The sequence below is a fragment of the Felis catus genome, chromosome C1 (assembly GCF_018350175.1).
Source record: "Felis catus isolate Fca126 chromosome C1, F.catus_Fca126_mat1.0, whole genome shotgun sequence".
In the NCBI taxonomy this organism is placed as follows: Eukaryota; Metazoa; Chordata; class Mammalia; order Carnivora; family Felidae; genus Felis; species Felis catus.
The window spans coordinates 121,320,359-121,333,492 of NC_058375.1; the positions used below are offsets into that span (position 1 = coordinate 121,320,359).

Consider the following 13,134-nt stretch of genomic DNA (forward strand, 5'->3'; position numbering starts at 1 on the left):
CAAGAAACATTTCTGGTTTTTCCATGTAACATTTAATGTTGATTTATTACCCTCAGCCCCTTATTAATTTTATCTACAGCATTAATTGTTCTCATCAACATCCATCCACTAACATTGCCTTGTAACTACTATTTTTCTCCATTAACCATAAAGCGTCAAACCCCAGTGAATTTCCCTGTTACTGGTATACACCTAGGGACTGGAGAAGACTTGTGAAGGCTACATGACATGCTTTTATATTTGAGAATTAGGGGGATTGGTGCCACTATGCTGGTCTCAATTCTGCTGAACTGTTGACACTATGTGTGTTTGGATACAGAAACTTGGAACTAAGTTTTCTGTTCTTACCTAAAATGCCCTCAGTCTTCAATTATCCTCAGTAGCCTGACAGTAATATGACTATGTGAATGCATATTCCCTTACATCACTACTAAGTTCACTTCAGTGAAAACCTAAACCTTCTGAAACTCTTTGGATATAAAAACTTTAAAACACAGATACCTATGCTGAGACTCGTTATATATTTAGCTTAATGGTTCCCACTGTCACTTAAATAAGATTTTAAATGGAAGGGGGGCACAAGAAACAAGAGACTAAATACATGAGTTTATTTGCCTGTATTATCCTAGAAAGTACTTTAAGACATTTTCCAATGATTAAACTAAAGATAAATTGTAATGTGGGGGATATTTGTCATAAGCTGTTTCCTATCTTGCTTTAAGAATCTTCCCTACTGGGGCACCTGGGTTGCTCAGTTGGTTGAGCATCCGACTTCAGCTCAGGTCATGATCTCACAGTCTGTGAGTTCGACCCCTGCGTTGGACTTTGTGCTGACAGCTCAGAGCCTGCTTCAGATTCTGTGTCTCCCTCTCTCTCTGCTCCTCCCCTGCTCATGCTCTCTGTCTCAAAAATAAATAAAAACATTAAGAAAAAAAAAGAATCTTCCCTACTCCCTGGGTTATTGGACATTCTTGGGTCCTTTATTTTGGTGCATGGAATAATGCCATTAATTTATTCTCTGTGTTAAACAAAACTCAATGGTAACTTTTTGGATGATTTCTTTTTACTAATTTTTTTAAACCAAAAACTTAACAAATTAAAAATAAGCCAATAAAAATAACCAAAAACAAAGAAAAACCCATATTTTTATTGGTCAGCTACTGTTGCATAATAAAGCGCCCCCCAAAACAGTGACATACAATAATATAGAGTTATTATCATGCTGACAGGTGTCAGGTCAACTGGGACATATCTGCCTCAGAATGCATGTCTGTGAACCAAGGAAAATGGCTTGGCCTCACATGTCTTTCTTCTAAGACTAGCAGACTTCCAGGGAAAAACGTAGGAAACAGGAAACAAGATACGTAGAGTACAACTTAACTGATAATTTGGGATATACATTGGATACACAGTTACCTTATCATTTAAGGCATTTGAGAAAGTCAAAATAGTAAAAGCTAATTTTTATGAATTTATTCATGAAATTTATTTTTATTAAGTTATTCTTTTAACAATATTTAACAATAGTTATTTAGTACTTATATGTCACATGCCTGGTATGGTGCTAAATCCCAGTGATTCAAACTTGAGTAAAGCAGACATGTTCTTTTTCATTGGGGAGCTTACATTATGATCAGTTTAAGATGAGCTAAAAACCTAGATTCTCAATAGGCTTAACTTTTTACATGTGGTTAAACTTAAATTTGGGTAAATTTACATAAGTAAAACTGTAGTTCTTATGAAAAAGAGAGTTAAAGATTTTTCACACTTTAATTATAAGATTAGGTAATCCACAATTAATTTGATATGTCACTAACTTGTGTAATTTTGAGCCATTCACTTCCTTTACCCTGGCCAGTTTCCTTGTATGTAATATAAAATAAATGTGATGGGAAATCTTGAATCCCCTATCTGAAAATATTCCCTCATTCCTCAGGGGTTCCATTCAAAGATTAACCTCTTACATTTCCATCCTTATCCTTTTCTCTATTTCTTTCATCAGCATCAGGATAAAAGAAAGGCAGAAAGTAATATGATTTCCTATTTGCCTTGGTTAGGTGATTTTAAACCTCAGTATTTACACCAACTCACTTGTCTGTTCAGGTTTACCAGTGTTGAAAGTCTAGAGTGCTCTACAAATCTCTTTGGTAGGATTCTATCTGCTTGGCAGAGGTGGACTGGAGATAGCTACAGATTCTGTCATGTTCCCCACATTGGGAGATGGAGTTCATTTCCCTTTTCTTTAATCTAGACTTGCCTGGTGACTGCTTACCCAGCAGAACGCAGCAGAAGCAATACTCTGCAACTCTGGGAAACTCTTTGAAAGGATTGGCAAAATCTGCTCCATATTTATTGGAAAGTGTGTCTTGTGATACAACACCTCTGGTCCCAGCTGCCATACAATGAGAAGCACAAGCCACATGCAGCCCCAGATAAGATCATGGCCAACAGCCCCAGCTAAACACTGAGTAGACAGTCAGCTAGCCTGAACTGCCAGTTATGTGAATGAGTCACCTTGGCTGCTTAGCTAATCAAGTGCCTGGATGCCTCCAGCCTCGCCTGGCACCTAATTCTAACTACATAAGGAATGCTAAGTAAGTACTTCCTAGCCAACCCTAAGATACCCCAGAAATGCAAAGATAATAGTAATTAATTTAGGCAACTAAATATTTGCAGTGTTTTAGAATGCAACAATACTTCGAACAGGAATCTTCAGAGCTACTTATTTTCATGGGTGCCTTCTCCAGGCCCCACATTTAATTTACCTTTCATAATTTTGTATTGTTTTCCATAAGAAAGTCCCATCCAGTTGTATAAGCTTTCTGTATCCTTTCTTCTGACCTACTGGAGACCTTGGTATCTTCGAAAGTGCTGGTATTCTGGAGTCGTACAAATGTACATTCAAATGCAGCTATTTTAACTTTAGCCTGTCACCTTCTCTAAGTTACTTTGAGTTCAAGTTAGCCATCTTTAGGGAAAATGTGTCCCTATATCAGTGAGGAGCTGCTTATAAAAGAGATGTCAGGTATTTCATCTAGTGCATGGCCTTACTTGTAATTTGCAGTATGTACTGGGTAAACATTTACTTCTCTTTCCTCAGCTCTGTCTTCAGCGTTATCTCCACTGATGACCGTCTTGTAGAGTGGCACTGACAACTGCAATTGACCTCTGGCCTCATCTCTGCCCCACAGTGGGTCCTGGTCACTGGAAACTTAAAATCTTCACTTGATGATAGTGCCTAGAGCTCATTAGGCTCAAGTCTTCCAAGCACTAGAATCTGATTACTGTGGAGAAAACCAAATCTCTCGTGGTTGTTTTTAGAAGATACTGCTTCAAACAATAGTGTGTTTAATTAACACAATTTATATCAAGTCACACAGAGACTTTTACATATTCTCACACTGTAGCATATTTACCCAAAATAGACAACCTAATTACTTAAGAAAATTGGCTGTATTCGCAGAACTGGAGTGTTATAAGAAAAAGTGAACTGCAATTATAAAACAGAGAAGGATGGGAAAATGCCAAATTCGTATTATTTTTGTTTTTAAAATGTTAATTAAGATATAGAGTCCACAACTCTTGTGATGTGGAGTACAAGTGAATGAGTAAATCTCTTCAAGATGGATCAAAGGGGAAATACATCTTTTATGGCTTACTTATCTAGAATTCATAAATCCTGAGGAACTTTGCTGAGTATCTGGTACCTGGTGACAAAGAGGGATGGCACTCATTCTGTCTCACCCCCATGGTGAAGTGGGTGCTCAGTAAAGGAAGACATTTTGCTGAGAAGTGGTTTAATCAAATTAAGAAGGATAGGATAAATTGAATCATTACCAACAACGATATCTTAGATTTCAATAAGGGGAAGGTATTAATTTTAACTTCACTCTGGTGGCCTTTTGTGATTTCTACTTTTCTAAAGCAAGTTCCTTAGGAAGAAAAACAAAGGGATAGAGGGGAAGGTAAGAATAGACTTTGCAAATATCGAGGAAACCATAACTTCTCACAGAGTTCATCTATTTAAATTATGTTTACTATTTTTTTAATTTTTATTAGTTTTTTAATTTTTATTTTTTTATTATGTTTATTTATTTTTGAGAGGCAGAGAGCGACAGAGCATGAGCAGGGGAGGGGCAGAGAAAGAGGGAGATACAGAATCCAAAACAGGCTCCAGGCTCTGAGCTGTCAGCACAGAGCCCAATGCAGAGCTCAAACTCACAAACCTTGAGATCATGACCTGAGCCGAAGTTGGATGCTCAACTGACTGAGCCACTCAGGCACCCCTAATTTTTATTAATTTTAACTAAATAGTGACCAACAGGGCTGGTCACAGCAATATAAGAAACAAAAAAGTATCTTTTATTCTTATTGAATAGTTACTATGTTCAGTGCATTGTGTTTGGTATTTCGGCTCAGGTGATGATCTCATGGTTCCTGAGATTGAGCCCCACATCTGGCTCTGCACTGTTGTCACAGAATCTGCTTGGGATTCTCTCTCTCTCTCTCTCTCTCTCTCTCTCTCTCTCTCTCTCTTCCCTTCCCCTGCTATTGCTAAAAAAAAAATCAGTAAATAAACTTTAAAAACACCCAGTGCTCATCCCACCAAATGCCCTCCTTAATGCCCATCACCCATTTAGCCCATCTCCCAACCCACTTCCCTTCCGGCAATCTTTAGTTTGTTCTCTGTATTTAGGAGTCTCTTATAATATGCCTCCCTCTGTGTAAGTATTCTTAATATCTTGGTATCTACAGCTAAAGTAATTTTCTTGCTTCTTTGCAGGTATGTTTTCTCATGTTTTCAAGTGAATTTTGAGAAAGACTACTGAAGCAAACATAGTTCCCTTGGTCATCATTCCCACATTTGGCAGATAATGATTAGGTACTACTATATATTGGTATTATTAATTACCATGATTTGCATTTATTGATATATTTATTATTTATTGACTTTTAAACATACAGTGTTTATATTTGAAATATTTGTTAATATTAGATATTTTGACATTCATAACAATTATTTTATTCATTTATAGGTCTTCATTATATCTTAGAGGATACTAAGACTCAATCTAGGTTATTACGTGTATTTTGCCTCACTCAGAGAATAATAGGGTCTGGATCCAGATTTCTTGGTTTTTATTGCAGTCAATATTCCACTGATCAATACCCTACTTGTTCAGTTACCTAGGCAGGCAGAGGATTCAGGTAAGGGAAGTTATGAGATTGCTAAAAAACATGATACTCGCCACAGCTCTAGCTACAAGTATACCCTCTTTGTTTTACTTGCTTACTTACTTACTTACTTTATTTAAGTAGTCTTCATGCCCAGTGAAGAGCATGTTCAGGGCTTAAACCACAACTCTGAGATCAAGACCCGAGCTGAGATCAAGAGTTGGATACTCTGACTGAGCCATCCAGGTGCCCCCCAAGTTTAGCGTCATTGACTAATTATTATCATTGATGTTATAGAATTGCATAATCTTGCATTTACTCTTTAGATAAAAGTAATACCTTATTAATAATATAGGGACAAAAATACCAAAAGTTTATAAACCTATTTTTTCTTTTATAATCAGCTTCAGTAGCATCACAGAAACGTATTTGAAGAAAGTTCTATTTTCCAGTGTTTTTAGAGATATCTCAGGGGATAGGAAGATTATCAGGATTACCAGTAGGGCCGTGATAATTTTTAAATGATAGTTTTCCCCTTAATTCAAGAGATGGTTGAGATACAAAATTCAATTATATTAGTCAGATGCAAATCGTTATCATAAAAATGCTATTCTATCTCTTTGGAGATAATTAACACTTTATCTTAGACTGCCTTTTGCCGCAGTGATGTTGCCTAATTTACTGTAAATGTTTAAACTTTACAGCATGTCTAATTGCCATTAATTTCCAAAAATAATCGAGAATATAGGCTTTGGAGTATGCTAATTGTTTTTAATAGAAAAGGAATTTAGTTTTATTTTTAATTAAATTAATTTAAATAATTGGAATTAATAATGGGTTCCTGGTTATGGGGGAAACATTTACAAGCTAAATCCTCATGAACACTATGGGTTTGTCCCCATAAAAATAGCATTTAAAGAGTCAATGGTCTCATAAAGTGTGAGTAAAAATTAAAATGCAAAATCTAACAGAAAACAGGATCATAAAATAAAAATGGAGATTACTACGTAAACCCACTGTACAAAAATTATATGAAATATTTATAGAGGAAAGTAAGAAGTTCAAATGGATAACATTAGAAAGGATAAATGCCCGAACAGAAATCATCTGACAGGAAAATGAACATGTATGTGAAAAGAATCCAACCAGTGGAACAGAACTGGGGTCCTGAAGCAGACCTACACAGGAGAGGGAACTTGATACATGACAGAGGTGGTGTTGCAATTACTCTAGAAATGATAGTCTCTATGACAAATGATCCTGGAATAATTGGATATTCACATAGGAAAAAAAAAGCTATATTGAGTCTTCCCCTTCACACTATCTCACAGTATCATACAAATCAATTTTGTGTGCATGAAAACCTCAAATATGAAAAGCAATACTTTAAAACATTTTAGATACAATCATTATCTTTTGATATAGCCTTTTTAAAACAGATGCAAAAGAACATATGCTATAGAAGAACTGACTGATATAGTTAATTTTATTAAAACTGAAAAAAATGCATTACCAAAATAACAATAACAAGAAAACTATTTATCTAAAACCACCATGGAGAGATGAAAAGACAAGTCTTAGCCCAAAGGAAAGATCTGTAGTATATACAGTAACAATGACTAAAATATAAATAATTTTTAAAAAGATTTCTATAAAAACAGTTTTAAAATTTACATTAGAAAATATCAGAAATATGAATAGACAATTGAGATGAGGAGAAACAAGTATGGTTAGTAAAAACAAAAAAGATGCAGGAGTCCACTAATAAATAGTGAAAGTTAAAATCTTCACTAGGTCTTGTTTTAGATTATTCGTATTGACAAAACAATCTTAATGTAAGTTCCAGCAGAGAGGGTAGTACATAGGTGCTCATAGACACTGTGATGAGATGATTCATTTAGAACAAATGTGGACAATTTTATAGATTGTATTGAGACACACACAACATAAAAGTGTATATTAATTCATGGTCCTAGTAACCACAAAATTTGGGACTAATGTGGGACAAAATTGAATCCAGAGGAAAGGGAATATGTGAGATAGGAGAGAAATGCCCAGGACTAGTTTCAACTCTATTGCTAATGCTGTGTTCTAAGCTACGTGGTAGATCCAAGTATTTTTTTTATATGTTTATTTTTCATTTTTTTGTATACTGTAAATATTGTGCGCTATTTTTTTTCAGAGGGAAAATGGATGTGGAAAATGAAATGTTTTACATGTTAAATGAAATGTTTACATGTTAAGAAAATAAGGGGTGCCTGGGTGGCTCAGTCGGTTAAGTGTCCGACTTCGGCTCAGGTCATGATCTCGCAGTTTGTGAGTTTGAGCCCCGAATTGAGCTCTGTGCTGACAGCTCAGAGCCTGGAGCCTGCTTTGGGTTCTGTGCCTCCTCCTCTCTCTGCCCCTCCCATGCTCATGCTCTGTCTCTCTCTGTCTCTCAATAATAAATTAAAAAAAAAAAAGAAAAGAAAAAAAGAGTTTTTTCAGACAGGTCATCAGGAAGTGGAAGGGAAACAATGATTTCCTTACCTAATTCAGAATACATAAAATTATAATGGTATGATACTAAATTAAAAACTTGATAACAGATGTTTATGATTCTACCCTCTTTTATGTCACAATTTTTCTGCCACTCAACCCACTGACATTCCAAAACTGTAAAAAAGAAAGTGGCAAACACACACAATCACATAAAGAATAGCTGAACAACAATCGAATACTCTAGAAAGAAATAAAAGAAAGCCAAATTAGAAAGAGAACACTAATCAATTAGGTTTAAACATACTTCCTTTCAATTACTTTGAATAGGTTTTTTTTTAACATCAATTGTTTTTCTTAAATGTTTATTTAAAAGAGAGCGAGAGTGGGGGAGAGAGAGAGAGAGGGAGTAGGAGAAGGTCAGAGAGAGAGGGTGAGAGAGAGAATCCCAAGCAGGCTCTGTACTGACAGCGTAGATCGACATAGGGTTTGATCTCACCAACTGCGAGATCAGCCGGATTCTTAACTGACTTAGCCACTCAGGAGTGCCTAACATCAATTAAATATTTAAGATCAAATGCAAAATGGTCTACTAGTTATTGGCAAGTCATTTCTCATTCTAACAAGATTTTTTTTTTTTTTTTTGCTTAAGATAGCTAAAGTCAGTTTCTCTTTCCAGATAGTAACAATAATAGAGACACCAAACCCATGGATCCTGTATTCAGATCTGTTCTCAAGTCTTCCATGATAGCAAATCATCTGATCAAAGCATTGAGCTTGGCTCTGTCCCTCATTACGGGCATGTGATTGAACATCCTGGGTTCTAGGTGTAGCTTCTTTGGAAAATGAGTTAGCTGAAGAAGGTTCAAATCACTGTTCTACCACCCACCAGCTGTGTGATGCCAAGCAAATCACTTCTCTTCTCGGGATCCATTTCTCTACCTATAAATCAGAATTACTCATTTCACACTCTCAGAATTATAGGTGAGAATTACATGAGTTAATGTATGTCAATATGTACATTACTTGACAAGTGACAAATGACCAGTTCTTCAAATTGTACTGATCTCTATCTGCACACTATGCCAACCTTGTCTTAGAAGATATTTCCATCTTAGAAAGGAAGGATTGCCCAATAGTCATGAATTCATCACTTTTGTATGCTAAAATGTTCTAGAATTGAGTGTTTAAAGCTTTATCTTGTCTAACAATGGACAAGCTTTTATAATACATCATGGAAAGAATACAAGAGGAGCTAATTAAAGATGCTATCAGCTTTTTATCTTTTTTTAAAAATTTGTTTCTTTACTATTTCCTCCACAACTGGTAGTAGTTCAAGACCAAATAAAAGAGGACTTTAGCAATACATCAAGAAACCAGTACCTAAACCAACTTTAATTTGAGCATTTTCAGATTTCTATCACTAGCAATAAAGAAACTTCAACAATTCTCATTAGATATGACTATTTGTTATGTTTCAGAGAGTGGAACTAAGTGTCCCACACTGCTGTTTCAATATGTCAAGCTAAATGGTTTCAAAATCTCCTACGATTCAGCTTTTGTTCAACCAAGCACAGTGGGCTGAGAACTATGCTAGATGTGATTCTTCAGAAGGAAATGGACCCCTTTTCAGTTCATGCTGTACTAGGGCTATTCTCCCATTTACACAGTTGCTTCTGGCATAATAAAAAATTAATAAATACTTTCTTACTTGTGCTTCCCTTTATCATTCATTGTGTCCTTGGTGGAAATGTACGCTTGGTAGAAATGTCCCACCTTCCTCTTCAGCCCTATGAAACCTATTCATTTGTTAAGATTCTTCTCCAGCTTAAACCCTCCCCAGGCTTTCTCTAAAACAAGTGGGATTATTTCTGTCTTTTTTTTTTCTCCTGCCATATTTATTACATACATCTATTTTAGATTTTAGTAGTTACCATGCTTGACATGTACTAAAATTACTTTTGAACATCTATCTGCTTTTTAGATTATAATTTGAAGTAATGCTGGACAAAATATCTTTTAAAAATAACACAATTTTAAAAACTTGCAAATATCAGCAGAATAGGTAAAGACTTGATTGAGACTGGTAATGAACTGGAAATTATGAGTGTACATACTTGATAGATTTGAAATGTATAAATTTGACTTCAATCTTCACAGTAATGGGAGCCAGGTGGAAAAGGCCATCAGAATAGGCTCTGTATAAATATGATGAAACCAAACCAAATTTTTGAGATTCAAAAAATGTCCTGATAAAAATAATTTCTCATCTGGCCCTCAGGAAGAAGATATTAGGCAACATAATGGTCATCCTCAAAAGCATCATTTTAGGACCACAGCCATGTGATTTGTTGTATTATTTCTGGTCACTAACCCCCAACACAGTTAATGACATCTCACCAAAATACAAACCAGTGAAAGAAGTTCTCCTGGATACCTATCTAACATTGTTTACATATTGCACTCATGATAGTTTGGGTTAAGCAAGAGATCAATGTTACAGACATGGAGACAAAAAGATGAATTGATACTCTTTAGAAAATCCTTCATAAATTTTGTTTCTTTCAGCTGAGCTTTTGTACACTATTCAAGACAATGTGAGACTACATTGCCTTCAAATGTAGAGCTATGTTTAGCAATTGATCAAACTGAGGATACATTTGACGTTCTCTTGTGAAATTAGGGAGTCAAAATAAAGCAGAGCTGTAAAACTAAGAAGTGAAATAGAAGACAAGGAGTCAACAGGGAAGAAATCTCTCCTTCATTATTTGATTTATTACCACACACATGTATACGTTTGGTTTTAAAATTAAAATATTAAGATATTTATCAGAATACTATTTTAAGGACGTGATTTTAGATTTTCTCTAATGAACAGAAAGGTGAATTTCTGAGTAATAAGCCTTAAAACATGGCTACTTGTATCTGATTGTATTTAATTCCAAGAACATTGCCCATTAAGACCATTTTCAGTTCATAATTATTTTTTTTTAATTTTTTTTTCAACGTTTATTTATTTTTGGGACAGAGAGAGACAAAGCATGAACGGGGGAGGGGCAGAGAGAGAGGGAGACACAGAATCGGAAACAGGCTCCAGGCTCTGAGCCATCAGCCCAGAGCCCGACGCGGGGCTCAAACTCACGGACCGCGAGATCGTGACCTGGCTGAAGTCGGACGCTTAACCGACCAAGCCACCCAGGCGCCCCTATAATTATTAAGTAGTATCATCTCCTTGTAGGAGGATACACTTCTTTCCAGTCTCTATATTGACAGGTCATACATTGTGTTCCTACAAATATGGTATTAACAAAATAATTAACAAATAGGTTAAAATTGAATAGAAGGAGCTACAACATGTAAAAGAGCTTTGAATCTGTCACTCCCATCCTTACAAGAAAACTGCTGATTGAAAACAATTAATGACTTTTCTTTGATTAGTCAAAAAACCGAGATCTCAAGGTAAATTGTCACTGGGAAATCTGGAAGCAGGCGAATCCAGAGTTACAGTCAAGATATGCTTTCTTGGAGCCATGAACTAGAGGGATGCATACCTTAATCTGAGTGAATTGCTAGAGGACTATGGACCAACATGAGGCTAAAAACCTCCTGGGGGCTGCAGCCATAGTCAACCCTCACAATTTCGTGGATTTTACCCCTAAGAACTCTACTAGGTTCTGATGATAAAGAATCGAGAAAGATTCCCTCATGGCTCTGGAACAGAGAGAGGAAAGATAACCACTGCAAAATACATCCAAAATGTTCTCCATAAAAAAAGGCTTTTGTTAGCATTCCTTTTTTTCTTTTTCAAATTTCTATTTAACTTCGAGTTAGTTAACATATATTGTAATATTGGTTTCAGGTGTAGAATTTAGTAATTCATCACTTACATATAACAGCCAGTGCTCATCACAAGTGCCCTCCTTAACACCCATCACCCATTTAGCCCATCTCCCACCCACCTCCATCTATCAACCCTTAGTTTCTTCTCTATGGTTAAATGTTCTTATGGTTTGTCTCCCTCTTTTTGTCTCCCTACAGTATGTTCATCTGTTTTATTTCTTAAGTTCCACATAAAAGTGAAATCACATGGTATTTGTCTTTCTCTGATTTATTTCCCTTGGCTCCATCCACATCATCGCAAATGGCAAAATTTCATTCTTTTTGATGGCTGAGTCATATTCTACACACACACACACACACACACACACACACACACACACACACACACCCCACATCTTCTTTATGCATTCATCAGCCTGATGGACATCTGGTTTGGCTATTGTTGATAATGCTGCTATAAATATCAGGGTGCATACACCCCTTTGTATTTTTGTATCCTTTGGGTAAATACCTAGTAGTACAAATGCTGGATCATAGGGTAGTTCTATTTTTAACTTTTTGGGGAACTTTCATACTGTTCTCCGAAGTGGCTGCACAAGTTTGCATTCCCATCAATGGTGTAAGAGGGTTACCGTTTCTCCTCATTCTTGCCAACATCTGTTGTTTCCTATACTGTTAATTTTAGCCATTTTGACATGGCTGAGGTGGTATTTCACTGTGGTTTTGATATGTATTTCCCTGATGATGAGTGATGCTGAACATCTTTTTCATATGTCTATTAGCCATTTGTATGTTTCTTTGGAAAACGTCTATTCATGTTTTTTGTCCATTTCTTAACCGGATTATTTATGTTTTGGGTGCTGAGTTTGATAAGTTCTTCATAGATTTTGGATAGTAACCCCTTATCAGATATGTCATTTGCAAATATCTTCTCCCATTCTGTAGGCTGCCTTTTATTTTTGTTGATTGGTTCCTTCACTGTGTAGAAGCTTTTTATATTGATGAGGTCCAAATACTTCATTTTTGCTTTTGCTTTCTTTGCCTCCAGAGACATGTGTAATAAGAAGTTACTATGGCTGAGGTCAAAGAGGTTGCTGCATGTATTATCCTCTAGGATTTTGATGGCTTCCTGCCTCATATTTAGAACTTTCATCCATTTTGAATTTAAGGGAGTAGTCCAGTTTCATTCTTCTGTATGTTGCTGTCCAGTTTTCCCAACACCATTTGTTGAAAAGACTGTCTTTTTTCCATTGGATATTCTTTCCTCCTTTGTCAAAGATTAGTTGACCATATAGTTGTGGGGACATTTCTGGGTTTTCTACTCTGTTCCATTGATCTATGTATCTGTTCTTGTGGGAGTACAATACTGTCTTGATGACTATAGCTTTGTAATATAGCTTGAAGTCCAGAATCATGATGCCTCCAGCTTTGCTTTTCTTTTTCAGGATTTCTTTGGCTACTCAGGGTCTTTTGTGGCTCCATAAAAGTTTTAGAATTGTTTGCTCTCGCTCTGTGAAAAATGCTGGTGGTATTTTGATAGGGATTTCAGTAAATGTGTCAATTGCTTTGGGTAGTATAGATATTTTAACAATTTTTGTTTCTTCCAATCCATGAGAATGGAATGCTTTTCCATTTATTTTT

The 13,134-nt window shown here is 35.9% G+C and overlaps 1 long non-coding RNA gene across 1 annotated transcript; it reads left to right on the forward strand.

The window, feature by feature from the left end:
- The first annotated feature begins 1,342 nt into the window (after window positions 1-1,342).
- LOC123379114 lies at window positions 1,343-9,653 on the forward strand. The gene is made up of 4 exons (XR_006583112.1): window positions 1,343-2,594; window positions 3,101-3,190; window positions 4,784-4,882; window positions 9,135-9,653. It is a non-coding gene; the product is annotated as an uncharacterized LOC123379114 (long non-coding RNA).
- The last annotated feature ends 3,481 nt before the right edge of the window (window positions 9,654-13,134 follow it).